At 40.6% G+C, this 15,551-nt stretch overlaps 1 pseudogene; it reads right to left on the reverse strand.

The window, feature by feature from the left end:
• Window positions 1–9,330: 9,330 nt before the first annotated feature.
• On the reverse strand, window positions 9,331–12,269 carry LOC121399844 (annotated as a pseudogene).
• Between the last annotated feature and the right edge of the window lie 3,282 nt (window positions 12,270–15,551).

Raw genomic sequence — 15,551 nt, forward strand, 5'->3', positions numbered from 1 at the left:
GGGCTGGGACACTTTCTATGAGAGCACTGTGGTACTATAATCAGAAAAATGTCTATACAATGCCACTCCTAGCGCTCAAGTTTGTGCTCCGGGGAGAGACACCGGGGAGAGATTTAAATTGCAGATTACTAGCAGCCAGGCAGCAGTCAGATTGACAGAATTACCCTGTGCGATCTGTGGCGTGCTCAATCCTCTCTCACAGACGCAAACTGTATGACCACGCGCTGAGTGACGTCGTGTGTGGACTCCGACGTCGTCGCGTGTGTGGTGTGCGTAGGCGCTACATGGTCACGTTCCGCGCACTACAAGGGAAAATTTTCGTTCTGACCCGGTTCCCTCTGGAGCTGCCCCGGCAGGAGGATGTGTCTGGGATTCTGCAGGGAGACCCGCGCCTGCAGCCTGCGGCTGCTGCTGCTGATACTACTGGGGATGTGGCACTATATATATATATATTTAGAGAGAGGTGACAGGGATGTGTAGGGCGAGGGACACTCAGGGAAATGAGCAGTGTCAGGGGCCGAGGGCTGAAGGGTTGTCTGGCAGCGACAATGGCTGAGACCTGAGCTCTCAGCCCCAGGGATATAGTAGCACTGGGGGGATATAGTAGGACTGGGGGATATAGTAGGACCGGGGATATAGTAGCACTGGGGGGATATAGTAGCACTGGGGGGATATAGTAGGACCGGGGGATATAGTAGCACTGGGGGGATATAGTAGGACCGGGGGGATATAGTAGGACCGGGGGGGGGATATAGTAGGACCGGGGGGATATAGCAGGACCGGGGGGGGGGGATATAGCAGGGACCGGGGGGATATAGCAGGACCGGGGGGATATATAGCAGGACGGGGGATATAGCAGGACCGGGGGATATAGCAGGACCGGGGGGATATAGCAGGGGGGGATATAGCAGGACGGGGGGATATAGCCGGCCGGGGGATTAGCAAAAACTGGGGGATATAGCAGGACCTGGGGAATATAGTAGGACTGGGGGATATAGTAGGATCGGGGGGGATATAGTAGGACTGGAGGGATCTAGTTGCACCGGGGATATAGTAGGACCTGGGGGATATAGTAGGACCGGGGGGATATAGTAGGATAGGGGGGGGATATAGTAGGACGGGGGGGATATAGTAGGACCAGGGGATATAGTAGGACAGGGATATAGTAGGACCAGGGGGATAAAGAAGCAGTGGCGGATGTGGGGAAGCAGGAAGCATCGGGGGAGATAAACACATTGTCTCAGGTGACAGGGAGACTGTTGGGGGTACAATAACAATCCTATCCTATCCTATATAATAAAGTTCAAGTGTCTCTGCGTCCAGTCCCTGTGTCCGTGGAATTGCGCTACTGCGCATGTGCCCCACGGACCATCTCTGGCGAATTTACGCTAGCGAAGTAGATAGACGCCAACCAGAGCGTAAATTCGCACTTTAGTGAATTTGCGTAGCGCAGGCGAAAATTCGCCTGGCGAAGTGCAGCGAACACTCGCGAAGCCTGCGCTAGCGATTTTCCGGCACCATGTGACAGAGGAGCAGCTCGAGCTGTGGGATGTGTGACCGGGGAGTCCGCGGCGCAGTCAGTAAAGGTAAATGGGGGGGTCGGGGTTGAGAGAGACTTCCACCAGCTCCTCACAGAGCGTCTTGCCTCTTTACCGTCTCTGGCGAATGTTTGACTACATATGTTCTAGCGCCCGTTAATTTAACGGGCTTAATGTCTAGTATATATATATATATATAAAAGCTTGAGCTTTATAACATAACTACTAATATGAATTCTAAAAAGTTATCTCTACCGAATGAAGCCGGCCTGCTTCCATTCATTTAATCTGGTGGTTCTTTTTCTTTAACCTTTTTGCACTGGAGGGTACCATCTTATATAGACGCCACATTTTAACAAGCTCTCTGGTGCAAAAGGGATTAAAGGGGACAAATACCTACTTCTTTCTTTGAGCACTATTTCAATTTACATGTTTTGTATATATTTGCTGTTTTTAAGTCATGAATGTCAAACCAGAGTGGCCCCTTCGGTTTGACCCTAGAAGGTCAAAGGCTTAATTTATGGAATCAGGAAGCATCTTCTGATGGATCCCCTGCTCAGTTCTATTGCCCCTGCCACATTGTGAGATACATCTAAGAAGGGAGACGCTTCCAGCTTGGGCTGAATAGCAGGAGCCGCTCCAATTCTTACACTGCTAATATCATGAATATGGAAGTAGAGCACCCCTTCATTTAAAAGCATCTTTGAATGCGTCTTTGCTCCATTCTATTGCTCCTACTGCATTAAGAGATGCAACTAAGTGGGGCAGCATCAGGAAATGCTTCCTATGGAGAAAAACTGTTAATGTGAAATCTAGAATCAAAATATGTCGATTGCAGAAGAGGTTAGAGGAGCAATGTGGTGTTGTTATGTGTAGGGTACGTGTCCTCTCGAGGGGTCAGGGATACATTGCAGTCAAATTCTTTTCGATTAACCCTGCACTAGAAACTTGGATTTCTGCAATGGTTCATGACCCTGTGCATCTTTTGTACTTCTTTAGCATTTGCTGGATCTTCCTTTCACTGCCGCCAACATGTTGTAGGTTCATCTGGCAGCCAAGCAGTGGCAGGGCAATCTCTCCTCCAGAGGGGCCAGCAATGTGTTTTTATTTTGTAATACATTCCTGCTGTCTCTGGGCATCTTATTTTATCTTCATCCTTACATTCTCCTTGCTTTCCAGGGTTCCTTCCATGCTCCCGGCATGTTTCTCCCCTTTTATTTGCACATTTGATTTTTTTTTTGTTGAAGTTAAAAGGAAACATTATTATATTGTCTGAATCTGTACTCCTACTCTCACATTGTACACTTGCCACATAGGGACAAAAATGGTCTTTTGGCCAAAATCAACCTTTTTTTTTTTAATTAGAATAAAATGTATCAATTAACTTAGTTTTACAGGATGGTAATAAACGCACACCTGCAGAAACCAAGGCATGTTGGTACCCCAGCAAGAGCCCAGGTTTGCATGGCAGATCATAGAGATCTCTTCATCCCAAAGTGGAAATACCAGATTATTTTCATTGCTGTCATATTCTTGTTGTACATTGAAGGTGGGCTCCCCAGCATTAAATTAGGTTTTCAGCAATGTTACATAGTTAGTTACATAGTTACATAGTTAAATTGGGTTGAAAAAAGACAAAGTCCATCAAGTTCAACCCCTCCAAATGAAAACCCATCATCCATACACACACCCCTCCCTACTTTTAATTAAAATTCTATATACCCATACCTATACTAACTATAGAGTTTAGTATCACAATAGCCTTGGATATTATGTCTGTCCAAAAAATCATCCAAGCCATTCTTAAAGGCATTAACTGAATCAGCCATCACAACATCACCCGGCAGTGCATTCCACAACCTCACTATCCTGACTGTGAAGAACCCTCTACGTTGCTTCAAATGAAAGTTCTTTTCTTCTAGTCTAAAGGGGTGCCTCTGGTACGGTGATCCACTTTATGGGTAAAAAGGTCCCCTGCCATTTGTCTATAATGTCCTCTAATGTACTTGTAAAGTGTAATCATGTCCCCTCGCAAGCGCCTTTTTTCCAGAGAAAACAACCCCAACCTTGACAGTCTACCCTCATAATTTAAGTCTTCCGTCCCTCTAACCAATTTAGTTGCACGTCTCTGCACTCTCTCCAGCTCATTTATATCCCTCTTAAGGACTGGAGTCCAAAACTGCACTGCATACTCCAGATGAGGCCTCACCAAGGACCTATAAAGAGGCATAATTATGTTTTCATCCCTTGAGTTAATGCCCTTTTTTATGCAAGACAGAACTTTATTTGCTTTAGTAGCCACAGAATGACACTGCCCAGAATTAGACAACGTGTTATCTACAAAGACCCCTAGATCCTTTTCATTTAAGGAAACTCCCAACACACTGCCATTTAGTGTATAACTTGCATTTATATTATTTTTGCCAAAGTGCATAACCTTGCATTTATCAACGTTGAACCTCATTTTCCAGTTTGCTGCCCAGTTTTCCAGTTTAGACAGATCACTTTGCAAAGTGGCAGCATCCTGCATGGAACCTATAGTTCTGCACAATTTAGTATCATCTGCAAAAATAGAAACAGTACTTTCAATGCCCACCTCCAGGTCATTAATAAACAAGTTGAAAAGCAAGGGACCTAGTACAGAGCCCTGCGGTACTCCACTAACAACACTGGTCCAATTAGAAAATGTTCCATTTACCACCACTCTTTGTAGTCTATCTTTTAGCCAGTTCTCTATCCAGGTACAAATACTATGTTCCAGGCCAACATTCCTTAATTTAACCAGTAACCTTTTGTGTGGCACTGTATCAAATGCTTTAGCAAAGTCTAAGTAAATCACATCCACTGCCATCCAGAATCGAGGTCTCTACTTACATTCTCGTAAAAAGAAATTAAGTTAGTCTGGCAAGATCTATTACGCATAAAACCATGCTGGCACAAACTCATAGTATTATGATTTTCTATGAAGTCCAGTATCTTATCCTTTAATAACCCTTCGAAAAGCTTTCCTAATACTGACGTCAGACTAACTGGCCTATAGTTTTGAGGCTGAGAACGGGATCCTTTTTTGAATAGAGGCACCACATTAGCAATTCGCCAGTCTATCGGCACAATGCCAGATCTCAATGAATCCTGAAAAATTAAGTAAAGAGGTTTGGCAATCACAGAGCTAAGCTCGCTAATTACCCTGGGATGAATACCATCTGGCCCTGGACCTTTGTTAATCTTAACATGTTCAAGTCTCTTTTGAATTTCTTCATGTGTGAACCATGCATCATTAGTTGTATTACTAGAATTGGGAGTGTTAAGAAGGAAACCTTCACTTACTGGTTCTTCATTTGTGTAGACAGATGAAAAATACGAGTTCAGAATCTGCGCTTTTATTTTGTTTTCATCAACCAGCTGACCCCCCTCTGATAGTAAGGGTCCCACCCCTTCCTGCTTCATTTTTTTACTATTGACATATTTAAAAAATAATTTTGGATTTTTTTTACTGCTTGCTGCAATATCCTTTTCTATAGCAATTTTAGCTTGCCTTATAGCTTCTTTGCATGATTTATTGGCCTCCTTGTACCTTATAAATGTTTCGGCTGTACCAGCTAACTTGAAAGCCTTAAAAGCACGTCTTTCTTTACTCATGTGATGAGTTTGTTATTGTGGCATTAAATGCTCAGGTCCTTTCATGCTGCAGTTTCACAGTTATACTGGTTGCTCAAAATCCAAAGTTACCACTCCGATTTGATGCATTCCAGCAAATAAGATCCTTCAGTATAACCATTTCTAGATGATAAATAACCCGTACACATCAATTTGCTTTCTGCAACCTTCCCAGGAATTCCTCCTGTCATTATAATGTATGGGGAAACACAGAGCCTACAGCCTGGTGTCCTGATACACTTTATGGGTGTCAGAAAGCAATTCCCCGATATATAAGGTATTTTGAATGAAAAGATTGCAGCAAATCAAATTGATGGGTGTCATAGCCCTAAATATAGAAGCAGTGGGGCACACAGACCTAGCTGGTATCTGGTTATCCTTCTCCAGCTTCTGTAGTATATATTATATATATATATATAATACACAAAAGCTATGAATATCCTGTAAATTATATCCTTATAAACGGTGAGTTCTGATGTAATTTCTGTCACATGACTTACTTAAATTTGTGTATTATAATAAATAAAGTACCCCCAGTTGTAAAATATGAGGATATTAGAAGTTACCTCGGAGTTCCATGACCTGTATAAAAACACTCGGCCTTCGGCCTCGTGTTTTTATATGGTCATGAAACTCCTCGGTAACATAATATCCTTATATTTTTACAAGGGGGTACTTTATTCACTATATATTTGCACAGTGCATCAGCCAAGGCTACGGATATCAGGAATACATTCACCTCTGCGTTTATTTATGAAGATTTCAGCCTCCCTCGGGAAGTGATGGTGTTTAGAGAGGAAATCCTTTCCGACCAACAGGGAACACCTTTAATATGTTGTACTTCTAAGACCCAGATTAATTCAGTGGGAGTTAAAAGGTGCAACGTTCTATTCCATTTTGATCTGGTCTTTTATAGTGAACGCTCTACAGGGTGCAGTTTTGTATTGCGTGATGCAAGAGTGTCGCTTAATGACCCCCCACTGCCGTGCCTTATATCCTCTTTACATAGCAAAAACGTCCTCAAGGCCACGATTGTAGCCACAAGAGCGTCCCTCGGTACCGAGCAGATTCAATTCTATTTTCTATTTCATACAGTGACAACTATACACATACTCCCAGCTTTGCATTTTGCTCATGGTCACATATTTGCATCTGGCACAGTGACGCCATCACTGCAGTTTTTTTCCTTATCCCAACAAAGCCACGAGGGACAAAATAAATCGGAATAGATGTGCTATAGACTCTTCACAGCTTCTTAATCCCGGGATTGTTTTATGGTAACCCTCAAAATGTCTTGTAATGACACCCAATGAGCACAGTCCCTGGACCCATTGGCATCCTCTCTAGCTGTTTCTGCGGGTGTGCAAGGTATTTGCAGGGAGTGAGCCCACTGAGCTCTTGTACAGCGAGGGTTTCATTTGTACAGTGTAATGTCAGTATTCTGGTATTCTTCTCACAATATATTGTATAACCTGTATTAATTGTATAGATTGTGCATTTAAAGCTGTTACGGAGTTGTCAGAAAAAGGAAAGAAAATAAATCCTATGTAATATTTTGTTTGTAATTATCCTTTGTACCATAGCAAAGGAAATGTTAAAAAAAAAAAAATCAACTGTAATAAAGTAATTTTAGTACACATTGTGGGTCCGCTGCTTTGTTTTGTTACTACAAAATCACAATGACAAAAGTGTTCATTGTCAATACCTATAAGGTACAAATGTATGATGCCTCAGTCTCACCAGCAGGCTGTGTAGGCTAAAAGCACAAACTAAGGGCTGCAGATGGGCACTGCGCGTCTTCTTTTCCTCTACGTCTCTATGAGAAGCTGTGACAGGTGGATAATTACCCCAAATGCATTAGGGCAAAAGCCACACATTTTTGTGCATAACCACATTACACACTGTGGGAAGATTTATTAAAGGGGGAGTTCACCTTCCAAACACATATTTCAGTTCAATTGTTTTCAGATTCCCTGGAAATAACGACGTTTTTCAATTACTTTCCAATATTTTTTTCTGTTTTCTCAAAAAGTTTAAAGTTGAATGTTCGTGTCTCTGGTGTTTCAGTAATTCAGGCACAGACTCTAAACTGTTACAATTCTGCAACATTTAGTTGATACATTTCTCAGCAGTATCTCTGGAGTATTAGTAACTATTGTATCAATTCTAACAGCTGCCTGTAATGAAACCCAGAGATTCTGCTCAGCAGGGACAAAGATAAGAAATGTATCAACTAAATGTATCCATTTAAAATAGTTTGCAGGGTCGGCGACCCCCCCCCTCAGAGCTGCTCCAGAAGGTGAACAATGACACTTTAATATTAGAAATACAGTTACACATCGAAAATAGAAAGTCATTGGAAAAAGTCATTATTTCTGATGATCTATCTGAAAACAACGAATTTTTTGAAGGGTCTAAGTGAAATTGTAAATTTTTTTTTTTTGGTCAAAACTCGCAAATTGTGAATTATCCAAACTCAATTCAATTTTAATTTTGAGATTTATCACATTCTGGCCCTTTAAGAACTCGAATACGACTATTCGCCACCTTAAACCTACCGAATTACTGTATAAGTCAATAGGAGAGGTCCAGGGATCAATTTGGTGATGTTTGCAGCCTTCCTCACATTCTAGTTTTTTTTTGGCAAAATAAATAATTTTTTTTAAATCGAATTCGAGTTTTCGGGTCAATTCAATTAGTCGGAGTTCATAAAAATGTGATTTTATTAATAAATTTTGATTGTTCAAATTATGGGAGCGTATGGTAGTTTTAAGAAAAACATGAATTCAAATTTTGACCCTTGATAAATGTGACTCCCCATGTTCAATGTTTTTTTCCCTAAGTGGCAAGAACTCCAACCAGTTAAAGTATAAAACACTTTATTACATGGTGCAGAATGTCCCTCCTTTTTTCAGGTGCAGACGCCATGATATAGCCCCAAATATTTAGCCTGTTTTTTTTGTACTTTGGTTTGGTACAACAGCAACAAAGCCGATGGAAGAAATTTGGAGAGACGTATAGATAGGTGTATCCACCATGGGTTCATTGTTAGTTATAACAATGACTAACAATTATTTTATTTTAGACTTTACATGCCCTTTAATATCAAGAGTTACAAACACAAGCCTGGTGAACTGCCGTCGAAGTACATGGGAGCTATATTTTATAAATTCCAGCTATTATCACATTTAAGTTTTTAAAAAGAGATTTGAGGTTTTGCAGACTCATTGAAAATTCATGCACAGAATGTGATTTTAGTGTGTGTTTCAACAGGTTTGGGGGGTTGAAAATATTCTTGCAATTGAGAAGTTTTTTTTTTTATTTGAAATTGAAGTCTTGTTAAATCTGCATCCATGTCTATCCTTGAGATGACTGGGAATCCCAGCATGGTGCTGCAATAGAAGGACCCAGAGCCCCTGTATCGTTTTTTCCAAAAAATATTATTCTTCGCAATTTGCAGTGAAAGGCATTAGGTTTGCTGACTGCTTGTGTATTAAGAGGTACTAAAGGACATGGCCAAATTTCTAACTATTATGTCCACAACACTCCAGGCAGAAATCTAAACGGGGATCAAATGCCAGGCAGTGTTCAACAGAACTATAGAATTAAATATTTCTTGTGCAATATAGGACATTTGAAGAGGACGGAGGCAGTCAATAATGTAAATTTCCATAGTGTGAAGCTGCAAATAAAAAACAATGACCTCAGGAGTCTCCTTACTTACAATAAATATACTTGTAGGCAACAGGGTGACAATGTGGATAACACTGGTGCCCTACAGCAAAGTAAAAATAATTATTCATATAAAATGGAGTCTATGTAATTTGGAGTTTTCTGGATAACAGATCGCATTCCTGTATTAAGTTAAATATTAAATTCATATCTATTTTTTGTGTATGGAATGGTTTTAGTATAAATTGAAACACAAGTTGGTTTGATTTGGCTTAGTGACGTGCTGGTGAATACGACTGTCTGAAAGTTTTGCGATCCACCCTGCCACTGCAAATGTGGGAGGAGTCTGTTTTACCGTGGAGTGATAGTTTGCCTTTTAAATTGCATTATCACCAGGTGTATTTATGTATTCGTTTCTCACCCAACATGTGCCATGATGGGCAATTCAAGGAGGAAACAAAAATATTTTTGGAATATTTATAGGAAGCAGACACACCAGTATAATCTCACAATTTGTTTAAATATGTCAAAAAATGAGAGAAGGGTGACAAATTGTGTGCCTAAGCTGGACAGCTCTTTATTATGACAAATCTCTAGCTTATGCATGTAATGCGTCAGGCTTGTCTCCTTTTTAACCCGTTTCTGTTTATTGTTGGATCATACCGTCTCTTACTATAATATGTCACCTGGTATAGGACCTTTTCCAACTAAACATTTCATGTAGATCAGTGACAGACCTATCGCGCCTTTGCAGCGTTTCTCTTCTTCGCCGGTTTATCGTGACAGAACTGCGACCTCTAGGCAGGACACTTGCTTTCTCTTCTATCTGAAAGAACTCTGTTATAGAGCTAAAATAGTCTAAAGTAACCTTGTGGCTCCACGATACATCTGACTTTGTAAGAAAACCACAGTGTCCTCCATAATGCGTCAGCGACAAAAAAAAATATGGGTTTGTCCTGAAAAGCTCAATGGGAAGCGTCTTCTCAGCAGGTCCTCGAATGGGATCATCTGTGCTACAGATGCACATGACAGCACAGCAACTTCATCCACGTCCGCAGGGGGTCATGTGTTCCCAATATTCATCCCAGCTAATGTTTTCACCTTTGCACTGGCAAAATAGTACTTGGTGGAGCTCCTGTAATGAACTGCTCTTCAAAACTCTCTCCATGGGAAACATCTGCCACGGGCTGTGGAATATCTGCCAATAAAGAAAACAACCATAGGTAAGAAATGATAGTAATGATACCATGACTTTAGATCAGCCCATCACCTTCACAAACCTTTATCCACTTAGTCCCTCTTGTATGGACTTTCTCTATTAATATAATGTCACTATTGAGCACTGGAAACCAAAAACTAACTGTATATTGTAGATGGGTTCTTACCAGTGCTTTCTTTAAAGGGCATGTAAGGCAAAAAATAAAATCCCATGTTACTTGCTTTAAAGAAACCTATCTCCAATATACTTTAATTAAAAAATGTGTACCGTTTTTATAAGAAACCTGACTGTATGCAGTGAAATTTCCCCTTTATTTACTGCTGTGGATAGGAATTTTCAGATCGTCCCTAACTGCCTGAGCAGGGAAACAATCATACTTATGAACAGCAGGGGGAGCCCCCGCCCTTACTTCCCAGCCATGCAGAACTCAAGCAGCTTTGTTTATGACGATCCCTAAGCAGCCCAGACCACACTGAGCATGTGCACAGTCTTAGTCTTGCAAAGATGTTTAACAAAGTTACAAGATGGTGACCCCCTGTAGCCAACTTTGAAAGCATAAATCATTTGTTTTGATTAGGCTTGTGGTGCAGTAAGTTCATGTTTATATTTAGTATACAAAATACAACATTTCTAGCCTTATTCTATTTTAGACTGTACATGCCCTTTAAGGAGAAGAATGGCCTTCAGTATGGTCACCAACCTCTCACCATTGTTTCCATGGAAGTGGGTTCCACAACCATTTAAATCATAGTTGACCACGATGACAAATTATTTCCTTTGTGGTAATGGACACAGTGGTAGTAGTGTCCAAGGTAACCATCAACATGCTCTCTATGCCCATGGTTTCCATGGCAAATATGCCACTACAGCATAGAAATGGTTGCAATTTCACCTGTCTCTAGTCTAGGGTATCTATGTTTGCATAGTCAGGCATATATTGAATGTGCAGTTTACTGTATACATATATACAACAGAGCCAAATAAGCAACAGGTTTGATGACAAGCTCTATAGAATTATAGAAATAATTCCTTCCCCATTCAGTACTGTTTATAAGCAATGGGTCAAAGTGAAAGATCGTCTGTGTGTTGAGAACTTGAAGATTAGTAACATCTTGAGTAAAAACTTTTACATTACAACTATTACATTACAAACTATTACTAAAAACTATATACGAGTAAAAACTATTCTATTTGTTTTGCTAAAAATAATGCTGACCAAAGAAAATGCACCCATAATGTATTCTTTCCGTTAATGCACCTACCTACTGAGATGGAATTTCTGATAGAGAAGCAGGAGGCAGTCATACAGCCATGGTAGCCCAGTCTCAAACCATTCCTGGCAACGAAAGACTGGAGAAATGCATGAGGCCGCTGTGATGTAGCTGGAGGAACCACATTCCCCCAGGTAGGAAAGCAGAAGTCCTGATCCTAACCCTTCACTGATCAGAAACAACAAGGAGGATGGGTGCCTAAAACGTACATAACTCACAGCCTCTTTCAGATCTGCTGGCTCCCCAAAAGCTTGGAGCTTCACTGTAACCAAGGGGCAGCCATTCTGCCCTCTCCTATTAAAAATTACTGGGTAAAAGCCTTTTCTAATGCCCGAAGGCAAAATTGCTCAGTGTTTTTTGTCAACTTTCCAAATGGGTTTGGAATGATAAAGAGCAACGGTGGGCTTCCGGCTGTATTGGTGCCTCTTCTAGTTCCTAAAATACCTCTTGGTCCAACTACCCAGTCCAAGGCAACTATTCCGCCATCAGCCAGCTGCAGATGATCCCGGGCCAACTCCAATATCTTGTCAGCCGGGAGCAAGTTCTGAATAATTGTCTGAATATGAGGCCATTTCCTCATCCACCAATCCGTTGATTGTAGCAATGACTGACGTTGAAGATCTCTCAGCAACCAGTTAGCAAGAGCAGAGGGTTTGTAGATCAGCTGTGTACCCCCAGGATGGGACTCCCAGAAGTCTCCAAAAACATCCTCCTCTTCATCATCTCTATTTCTGTTCTCTGCCTGCCTCTTAGTTAAAAAACATATACCTGGAAAGTACACCAAGCAGGATCACCATGACCCCCAGTCCAACCAGGCAACTTAGGCCAATCACCAGTAGCATAGTCTGTCCACTTTACAAGAGGAATCTGCTTTTGTTTTCTCTCTTTTGCTGTCCTTGAATCTTACATCAATTCAAACATTTCTATTTGAGTTACTTAGCAAATGATTTATTTATTTAAAGGCTCAGCTACACAATGATTGGTTTCAGGTTTTTGAAAAGGTTAAACTCTTCCTGCATCAAATTATTTAAAGAATGATTCATGTTTGTGTTTAAAGGCAGCCTGCAGTTCTAGCCTTTATCCCAGTGCTCCTGCTGAGTGATACATAGAACATCTCTTGTTTAGGGGACTGGTGAATGTACAGGAAGAAATGACTACTTTAAAAAGATAGATACATTATCTGAAAACCCATTGTTGAGAAAGTTCCGAAGTACAGGAAGGCCATCTCCCATAGACTCCATTTTAAAAATTATTCAAATGATTTCCATTTTCTCTGTAATAATTAAACAATAACTTGTACTTTATCCCAGTTAGTATTTAATTAATCCTCATTGGAAGCAAAACATTCTTATTGGGTTAATTTAATGTTTAAATTGTCTTTTTAGTAGACTTAAGGTAGGAGGAGCCAGATTATGGAAAGATCCCTTATCCGGAAGACCCCCAGGTCGCGAAAACCAGTCCCAAACCTGTACAGCATTATGCATAAAATATGTTCCAAATGTAATTCTAGAATGCAGAGAATATCATCATACATTTCTGGGATGAAGATTTTTTTGAATGATGTAGTTTTATTAAGCAGCTCTCTAGTTTAGAGTTTCAGAAGCTGCTTTCTGGGGTTCTATATACCATTATAACCTGGTATGTTTGGAAAGTGTTTGGAGAGGGTCTGAACAGAAAAATACACAATTAAATGTAACAATAACAATAAAATTGAATCCTAACAGAACAGTATGATTGTTGTTGATGGGTTCACTGACCCCCATTTGACAGGAAGGTGGCAAATAAAACACAAAAAGAAGACCATTTGAAAAGTGGCTAAAAATGGCACATTCTATAACATACTAATAGTTAAGTTAAAGCCGCATCTATTATCCAAGTTACTAGATATATGTCACCAAAGATATATTTAATAGGGATGCACCTGATTATGGATATGTTTGGGATCTGGCTGAATCCTAGCATTTTTTTGCAAGATTCATACAGAATCCAAACCATAAAGTCATGTGGCTTAACTGCACTGGACAACTGAATATGACAAGTTTTTGCTAATAATATATTCCGTTTTTTAAATGTTCTTACATTTGAATATGCAAACAAGGGCTTCAATTCAGTTCCATGTTGGCAAAATCCAAAAATGATAGATTCTTTCCATCTCTAGATACTATTCGCCAATTAAGCTGGTGGCATTGAAATCTCACATTGCAGTATAATACTGGGCAGGCAGAAGGGATAGTGATAGTAATTGGGTCAGGAATGCCCTGAGGATATTCTCAAATCCATTACCTTTAGGTAATGAAACCACTTCAGTATCTCCAAATATGGACAATTTTCATACCCAAGGGGATCACAAGGGAATGAGATGCAGAGGTTCATCCCATTTTATTTGTATGTATATCAACATCATTAAACAAACAAACATAAAAATTATGTCAAGGCAGTGGCGTAACTATAAACTCCGCAGCCACAAGGGGGCACATAATGAGGGTCTGCTTCTTCTATAGTTCTAAAGAATTCCACTTTCCCCAGCCATTCTCTCACTGGTGTGTGGGGGACTCAAGCAGAAACTTCAAATTTGGAAGACTGAAGCTACACGGGGTATATCACCAGCAATTCACATTATTGCCTATGGGAAAGCTTTTACTGGAGATAAGTCGCCCACAGTAGAAGAGATTTATCACTGGCAATTCATCTCCTGGTGTGCCATTGCACTAAAATGACTGGCAGTAATGCTACCTGCTGATTGGTTGCTATGGGTTACTGCAAATGGGCAAACTTAGTGTTTTTATTTACTAAAGGGCGAAGTGACCAACGTTAGCGAAAAATTCACCAGTGTGACACAGTGGGCCAGCCCAGATCCACTTCTAAGTGGCGCAACCCCTCTTTGTCGGGGGTCGCGGTGAATTGAAAATTTTGCGCGAGCGCACTGATGTCACGCTGCACGCATACTTAGAAACCCCATGGACAAATGCGACATGGCGCTCCGAAAAGCCGAAGGGGGCCCTGGGGCAGTAGCCCTGGTGGGCCCCAAGCCCCCCAGTCCGACCCTGTTGTGACATAATTCGTTACTTCGAACGGGTGCAGGCGTAACTTTGCTAGAGAAGGAGATAGACTCCCTTACACCTGGTAATTTGCTCCCTTACACCTGGCGAAGGTACGTAACTACGCAAATTCACTAAGATCTGTATTTTACTGAACGTTGCCTCTTGCGCCAGACTTGCCTTCGCCACCTCAGACCAGGCGAAGTGCAATAGAGTAGATAGGACTTCCACAAAAAATAGTTTGTTTCGCTTGCCGCAGTAACGCTAATGCTACTTCACAAGCGTTCGGTGCCCTGGACGCAACTTTGGATTTAGTGAATTAGCATTGTCCTGGCGAATCTAAACCTGATGAAGTGTTGCAATGTGAGCAAAGCGGACGCTAGCGCAAATTCAGCGCTTCGTGAATCTGCGCTTAGTGTTTTACCCAACTCTGTGCTATAGGGTGGGCGAGTAATACATTTCACTGGGCTGGAGTCTTTTGGTTCCTTACACTGTTACTAAATATACTACAATATATTATAGCAAATGTGGCACAACAGAGACCCATTTAAAAACTTTCATGTATCTGAAAAGGGTTGTTCACCTTTAACTTAACTGTTAGTATGATATAGAGCATGATATTCTGAGACAATTTGTAATTAGCTTTTATTATTTGTAGTTTTTGAGTTATTTAGCTTTTTTATTCAGCAGCTCTCCAGTTTGCAATTTCAGCAATCCGGTTGCTAAAGTCTAAATTACCCTATTCAACTATGTATTGATCTGAATAAGAGCCTGGAATATGAACAGAAGAGGGCCTGAATAGAAGGATGAACAATAAAAAGTAGCAATAATACAGTTGTAGCCTTACAAAGCATTTTTTTTCCGGTGGAGTTACAATAAGAAGCAGGGGCGTATTTATATTTAAAATAATTTGCACAATTGATTCAATGACCACAAACAACAGTTTCTTTTTATCACATGAACTTTATTTGAATCCCTATGAATTTCTCACATGAATTGAATTGATACATTTTCCAGTTTTGTTTTTTTACTTTTGTCCACACAAATGACTTTTGATTTATAAATATTAGATTGTGCGACTGCAATAACTCTTCTGGTGGTTCCTTTCTTTTTGGACATTTTGTAACAAACTCATGATATTAATAATTGTGGTTTG

This window comes from Xenopus laevis, chromosome 2L, assembly GCF_017654675.1.
Source record: "Xenopus laevis strain J_2021 chromosome 2L, Xenopus_laevis_v10.1, whole genome shotgun sequence".
In the NCBI taxonomy this organism is placed as follows: Eukaryota; Metazoa; Chordata; class Amphibia; order Anura; family Pipidae; genus Xenopus; species Xenopus laevis.